Here is an 8,208-nt window from a genome sequence, read left to right as displayed (position 1 = left end):
TTTAATACCTAAAGAGAACACAATTGTAATAGGTACTAATTATGTAATTACCATTTTACAATGTCATTTCTTCGTCGTTTATCAAGTAGAAAACAGAGTGTAAAATAAAGTTTTACCTAACCCACCAGAGATTATTTTATGTTAAAACCAGCCGTAATCCACTTAGCAAATAGCAATGTAAGGTTAGAGTATTCAATTGTCCACAGCCAGTAGAAATGAGAAGTCAACAAACGAAAACAGAAGTGTCAGAGAGCAAAAGCAGAACATATTATTTTTAAATGTTTTATTAATTAACATAGACTATGCCTATTATAATTAGGCTGAACACCAAATAGGTTCAATTAAGCGACCTATTGATTAATTTAACCATGTGGTATTGTATTTTATAAAGCCTACCACTGAGGAAGGCTGGGGTGTATCCTGTTGTTTCCTGGATTGCCGTTATTAATAGCAAATACTTTTTTTCGAGCCTACTCGACCACAAAAAGACTAACGAAATTTCACAGAAACATAGAACCAACCGCTCTGTGTAATATTTGCTACACGTACGGCGCTGTTTGCGTTTCTACTGCTAGAGGGAAGCGCTGAGCAGCGCTGGTCTTTTCTCCCCAGACCGAACAAGTTGTCAGACGCATAGTTAGGCCAAAATACTTCCCTCAGGCTATATTTTTGTCGGACAAGTTTTGACTTATCAGATGTTAGACTGAGAAGAAGACATGTTTCAAGCTCTAGATGTGGAGATAAATGTTTGTGTTACAGCTGAGCTGACACTAGTTTTCTGTAGGCCCATATTTCCCTTTAGGCAAGTAACCTAAAGCGAGACAGGTTAAATGCAGGTGCAGACCTTTGCAGTGGAGTTGTTGAGATTAGACACAAATAGACTCTACACTTTCCATGGTGTTTTTCTGTCTGTGTGGTTGGAGGTTAGAAACAATTAACCTAACCTTGATTAAGCTGAATTAATGTCTGGCTTTAAAGGCACAATTGTATGATTTTGATTGTCATTGTAATGTGCTGATTCTTTCTTTATTTCTGTCTCGTAAATCCTTTATTTGTACAAGATCACAGCACACCACAACTAGATGTGGGCTACACACTACACAGGCCTACAGTGCATTCAGAAAGTATTTAGACCCCTTGACTTTTTCCACATTTTGATACGTTACAGCCTTATTACATTATCAATCTACATACAATAAGTGGTTTTTAGAAATTTTAGCAAACGTCTTTAAAAAGAGGATATATTACATTTACTTAAGTGGAAATCTGTCCTTTGGTCTGATGAGTCCAAATTTTGGATTTTTGGTTCCGACCGCTGTGTCTTGTGAGACGCAGAGTAGCTGAACGGATGATCTCCGCATGTGTGGTTCCCACCGTGAAGCATGGAGGAGGAGGTGTGATGGTGTGGGGTACTTTGCTGGTGATTTATTTAGAATTCAAGGCACACTTCACCAGCATGGCTACCCCAGCATTTTGCAGCGATACGCCATCCCATCTGGTTTGTGCTTAGTGGGACTATATAGTATTTCAACAAGACAATGACCCAAAACACTCATCCAGGCTGTGTAAGGGCTATTTGACCAAGAAGGAGAGCCAACAAGTGCTCAGCATATGTTGGAACTCCTTCAGAACTTTTGGAAAATCATTCCAGGTGAAGCAGGATGAGAGAATGCCAAGAGTGTGCAAAGCTGTAATCAAGTCAAAGGGTGGCTACTTTGAAGAATCTCAAATATAAAATACAATTTTGATTTGTTTAACACTTTTTTGGTTACTGCATGATTCCATATGTGTCATTTCATATTTTTGATGTCTTCACTATTATTCTACAGTGTAGAAAATAGTGCAAATAAATTAATACCCTTGAATGAGTAGATGTGTCCAAACCTTTGACAATAAGGTATTTCTGTTTTTTTTATATGTAATACGTTTACAAAAATTTCAAAAAAACTGTTTTTGCTTTGTCGTTATGGGCTATTGTGTGTAGATTGATGAGGACATATTTTATTTAATCCATTTTAGAATACGGCTGTAAGTTAACAAAATGTGGATAAAGTCAAGGGGTCTGAATACTTTCTGAATGCACTGAATGCTAACAATGTGTGAGTGTGTGTTAAATTATTCAAAGTGCGTATTTAAATGTATTCTTCATTTTCCAGTGGAACAGCCCCCCTCTGTCAAAGTGATGTTATTGTATTTAATCTCCTCTCAGCATTACTGTACTGTCATTATGAGCAGAGTCACTGGTTGCAGTGCTGTGTTGTGCCCCCTGGCTTAGTAATACAGCCATGACAGTCTCTTCATCACCACAACAACTTTATTGTGTGTGTGTGTGTGTGTGTGTGTGTGTGTGTGTGTGTGTGTGTGTGTGTGTGTGTGTGTGTGTGTAGGCCTATGCATAACCAGTAATAACGTTATATACAGATCATGTGACCCATGATAACAATAAAAAAAATGTGCTTAGACATACATTTCCTTCGTCAACACTAACCATTGGAAACCTGGTCTGTATAATGGTAGGAGACTCATATGGGATAGCTGGTCTGTATAATGGTAGGAGACTCATATGGGATACCTGGTCTGTATAATGGTAGGAGAGTCATAAGGGAAACCTGGTCTGTTTAATGGTAAGACACTCATATGGGAAACCTGGTCTGTATCACAAACACATGGTTTCCATGTGTTTGATGCCATCCCATTTGCTCCATTCCAGCTATTATTATGAGCCGTCCTCCCCTCAGCAGCCTCCACTGGTCTGTATAATGGTGGGAGACTCATATGGAATACCCGGTCTGTTTAATGGGAGGAGACTCATATGGAATACCTGGTCTGTATAATGGTGGGAGACTCATATGGAATACCTGGTCTGTATAATGGTGGGAGACTCATATGGAATACCCGGTCTGTTTAATGGGAGGAGACTCATATGGAATACCTGGTCTGTATAATGGTGGGAGACTCATATGGAATACCTGGTCTGTATAATGGTGGGAGACTCATATGGAATACCTGGTCTGTATAATGGTAGTAGACTCATATGGAATACCTGGTCTGTATAATGGTGGGATACTCATATGGAATACCCATTCTGTATAATGGCAGTAGACTCATATGGAATACCTGGTCTGTATAATGGTAGAAGACTCATATGGAATACCTGGTCTGTATAATGGTGGGAGACTCATATGGAATACCTGGTCTGTATAATGGTGGGAGACTCATATGGGAAACCCGGTCTGTTTAATGGTAGGAGACTCATATGGGAAACCCGGTCTGTTTAATGGTAGGAGACTCATATGGGATACCTGGTCTGTATAATGGTGGGAGACTCATATGGAATACCTGGTCTGTATAATGGTAGGAGACTCATATGGGATACCTGGTCTGTATAATGGTAGGAGAGTCATAAGGGAAACCTGGTCTGTTTAATGGTAGGACACTCATATGGGAAACCTGGTCTGTATCACAAACACATGGTTTCCATGTGTTTGATGCCATCCCATTTGCTCCATTCCAGCTATTATTATGAGCCGTCCTCCCCTCAGCAGCCTCCACTGGTCTGTATAATGGTGGGAGACTCATATGGAATACCCGGTCTGTTTAATGGGAGGAGACTCATATGGAATACCTGGTCTGTATAATGGTGGGAGACTCATATGGAATACCTGGTCTGTTTAATGGGAGGAGACTCATATGGAATACCTGGTCTGTATAATGGTGGGAGACTCATATGGAATACCTGGTCTGTATAATGGTGGGAGACTCATATGGAATACCTGGTCTGTATAATGGTGGGAGACTCATATGGAATACCTGGTCTGTATAATGGTGGGAGACTCATATGGAATACCTGGTCTGTATAATGGTAGTAGACTCATATGGAATACCTGGTCTGTATAATGGTGGGATACTCATATGGAATACCCAGTCTGTATAATGGCAGTAGACTCATATGGAATACCTGGTCTGTATAATGGTAGAAGACTCATATGGAATACCTGGTCTGTATAATGGTGGGAGACTCATATGGAATACCTGGTCTGTATAATGGTGGGAGACTCATATGGAATACCCGGTCTGTTTAATGGTAGGAGACTCATATGGGAAACCCGGTCTGTTTAATGGTAGGAGACTCATATGGGAAACCCGGTCTGTTTAATGGTAGGAGACTCATATGGGATACCTGGTCTGTATAATGGTAGGAGACTCATATGGAATACCTGGTCTGTATAATGGCGGGAGACTCATATGGAATACCTGGTCTGTATAATGGTGGGAGACTCATATGGAATACCTGGTCTGTATAATGGTAGGAGACTCATATGGGAAACCCGGTCTGTTTAATGGTAGGAGGCTCATATGGGAAACCCGGTCTGTTTAATGGTAGGCGACTCATATGGGAAACCTGGTCTGTATCACAAACACATGGTTTCCATGTGTTTGATGCCATCCCATTTGCTCCATTCCAGCTATTATTATGAGCCGTCCTCCCCTCAGCAGCCTCCACTGGTCTGTATAATGGTGGGAGACTCATATGGAATACCCGGTCTGTTTAATGGGAGGAGACTCATATGGAATACCTGGTCTGTATAATGGTGGGAGACTCATATGGAATACCTGGTCTGTTTAATGGGAGGAGACTCATATGGAATACCTGGTCTGTATAATGGTGGGAGACTCATATGGAATACCTGGTCTGTATAATGGTGGGAGACTCATATGGAATACCTGGTCTGTATAATGGTGGGAGACTCATATGGAATACCTGGTCTGTATAATGGTGGGAGACTCATATGGAATACCTGGTCTGTATAATGGTAGTAGACTCATATGGAATACCTGGTCTGTATAATGGTGGGATACTCATATGGGAAACCCGGTCTGTTTAATGGTAGGAGACTCATATGGGATACACGGTCTGTTTAATGGTAGGAGACTCATATGGGAAACCCGGTCTGTTTAATGGTAGGAGACTCATATGGGAAACCCGGTCTGTTTAATGGTAGGAGACTCATATGGGATACCTGGTCTGTATAATGGTAGGAGACTCATATGGAATACCTGGTCTGTATAATGGCGGGAGACTCATATGGAATACCTGGTCTGTATAATGGTGGGAGACTCATATGGAATACCTGGTCTGTATAATGGTAGGAGACTCATATGGGAAACCCGGTCTGTTTAATGGTAGGAGGCTCATATGGGAAACCCGGTCTGTTTAATGGTAGGCGACTCATATGACCACAACTCTTTGTTTGAGTGGGGCGACATCTGATATCATTGCTGCCCTGATTTAAATGGAGAGAGAGAGAGAGAACGTACACACAGAAAGGCTAATGGCACTCATTCACATTTCCTTCCATTCTTTTTTTTGTAACCCCACACCCCATCTGATACACACAGGGGATTCAAATCGGAGTTCAACATTCAACCCATGTGCAATCGCTCTCTCTCTCCCTCTCACCCAGCTCTCCCTCTCCCTCTCACCCAGCTCTCCCTCTCCCTCTCACCCAGCTCTCCCTCTCCCTCTCACCCAGCTCTCCCTCTCCCTCTCACCCAGCTCTCCCTCTCCCTCTCACCCAGCTCTTCCTCTCCCTCTCACCCAGCTCTCTCTCTCTCTCTCTCTCCCTCTCACCCAGCTCTCTCTCTCCCTCTTAATGTCAGTGATGTGACTGTACGCTTCTCTCTGCACTTCCCTTGTTTTCTTCCTCTCCCCTCAATTTCACTCTCTTCCCTTGTTTTCTTCCTCTCCCCTCTCTCTCACTCTCTTCCCTTGTTTTCTTCCTCTCCCCTCTCTCTCACTCTCTTCCCTTGTTTTCTTCCTCTCCCCCTCTCTCACTCTCTTCCCTTGTTTTCTTCCTCTCCCCTCTCTGTCACTCTCTTCCCTTGTTTTCTTCCTCTCCCCTCTCTCTCACTCTCTTCCCTTGTTTTCTTCCTCTCCCCTCTCTCTCACTCTCTTCCCTTGTTTTCTTCCTCTCCCCTCTCTCTCACTCTCTTCCCTTGTTTTCTTCCTCTCCCCTCTCTCTCACTCTCTTCCCTTGTTTTCTTCCTCTCCCCTCTCTCTCACTCTCTTCCCTTGTTTTCTTCCTCTCCCCTCTCTGTCACTCTCTTCCCTTGTTTTCTTCCTCTCCCCTCTCTCTCACTCTCTTCCCTTGTTTTCTTCCTCTCCCCTCTCTCTCACTCTCTTCCCTTGTTTTCTTCCCCTCCCCTCTCTGTCACTCTCTTCCCTTGTTTTCTTCCCCTCCCCTCTCTCTCACTCTCTTCCCTTGTTTTCTTCCTCTCCCCTCTCTCTCACTCTCTTCCCTTGTTTTCTTCCTCTCCCCTCTCTCTCACTCTCTTCCCTTGTTTTCTTCCTCTCCCCTCTCTCTCACTCTCTCCCCTTGTTTTCTTCCTCTCCCCTCTCTCTCACTCTCTTCCCTTGTTTTCTTCCTCTCCCCTCTCTCTCACTCTCTTCCCTTGTTTTCTTCCTCTCCCCTCTCTCTCACTCTCTTCCCTTGTTTTCTTCCTCTCCCCTCTCTCTCACTCTCTTCCCTTGTTTTCTTCCTCTCCCCTCTCTGTCACTGTCTTCCCTTGTTTTCTTCCTCTCCCCTCTCTCTCACTCTCTTCCCTTGTTTTCTTCCTCTCCCCTCTCTGTCACTCTCTTTCCTTGTTTTCTTCCTCTCCTCTCTCTCTCACTCTCTTCCCTTGTTTTCTTCCTCTCCCCTCTCTGTCACTCTCTTCCCTTGTTTTCTTCCTCTCCCCTCTCTGTCACTCTCTTCCCTTGTTTTCTTCCTCTCCCCTCTCTCACTCTCTTCCCTTGTTTTCTTCCTCTCCCCTCTCTGTCACTCTCTTCCCTTGTTTTCTTCCTCTCCCCTCTCTCTCACTCTCTTCCCTTGTTTTCTTCCTCTCCCTTCTCTGTCACTCTCTTCCCTTGTTTTCTTCCTCTCCCCTCTCTCTCACTCTCTTCCCTTGTTTTCTTCCTCTCCCCTCTCTGTCACTCTCTTCCCTTGTTTTCTTCCTCTCCCCTCTCTGTCACCCTCTTCCCTTGTTTTCTTCCTCTCCCCTCTCTCTCACTCTCTTCCCTTGTTTTCTTCCTCTCCCCTCTCTCTCACTCTCTTCCCTTGTTTTCTTCCTCTCCCCTCTCTCTCACTCTCTTCCCTTGTTTTCTTCCTCTCCCCTCTCTCTCACTCTCTTCCCTTGTTTTCTTCCTCTCCCCTCTCTCTCACTCTCTTCCCTTGTTTTCTTCCTCTCCCCTCTCTCTCACTCTCTTCCCTTGTGTTCTTCCTCTCCCCTCTCTCTCTCTCTCTCTCTCTCTCTCTTCCCTTGTTCCTCTCTCCTTTACATGACCTTCTCTCCCTCTCTTGGTGGGGGGTTGATGCAACCTCTCCTTCCATCATCATCATCATCATCATCACCTCCATCCCTCTCTCCATGCATGTCTCTCTCCCTTCCTCTATTTCTCCATGGGGCATGTGGCTGTATAATGTGTTCACTCTGACTTCACTGTAAATAAGATTTCATTCAGTTTTATTTTGACGACAGAGAGAAGGAGAGCTGGGCAAGGAGAGAAATAGGGATAGAGAAATAGGGATAGAGAAATAGGGATAGAGAAATAGGGGTAGAGAAATAGGGGTAGAGAAATAGGGATAGAGAAATAGGGGTAGAGAAATAGGGGTAGAGAAATAGGGATAGAGAAATAGGGATAGAGAAATAGGGATAGAGAAATAGGGGTAGAGAAATAGGGATAGAGAAATAGGGATAGAGAAATAGGGGTAGAGAAATAGGGGTAGAGAAATAGGGATAGAGAAATAGGGGTAGAGAAATAGGGGTAGAGAAAGCGGGAGCTATTGTTTGGTAACAGTAAAGCCCTGTTTGTATAGAAACATTACTATAAAGGATCCTATGCTGGGCCTTGTGACTATGGAACAGCACTGCAAACACACAAGCACACACACACACACACACACACACACACACACACACACACACACACAGTCAGGCAGAGACACAGAGACAGACAGAGACACACAAACACACACACACAGAGACAGACAGAGACACAGACAGACAGAGACACACACACAGGTACGTCTGCCGTATTTGTATGAATATGACATTATCCAGCCGGCAGGATACACAGAGGACAGATAACAGAAAATAAAAAGGAAGGTTGTTTAGGAGCAAACTAGTCAAGATAAATAACATATTTTATGGAGAAAAGAATGTGTATGA

The sequence above is a fragment of the Oncorhynchus nerka genome, unplaced genomic scaffold (genome assembly GCF_034236695.1).
Source record: "Oncorhynchus nerka isolate Pitt River unplaced genomic scaffold, Oner_Uvic_2.0 unplaced_scaffold_1124, whole genome shotgun sequence".
In the NCBI taxonomy this organism is placed as follows: Eukaryota; Metazoa; Chordata; class Actinopteri; order Salmoniformes; family Salmonidae; genus Oncorhynchus; species Oncorhynchus nerka.
The sequence above is the reverse complement of the archived record's forward strand: the minus strand, read 5'-3'. Positions refer to the sequence as shown.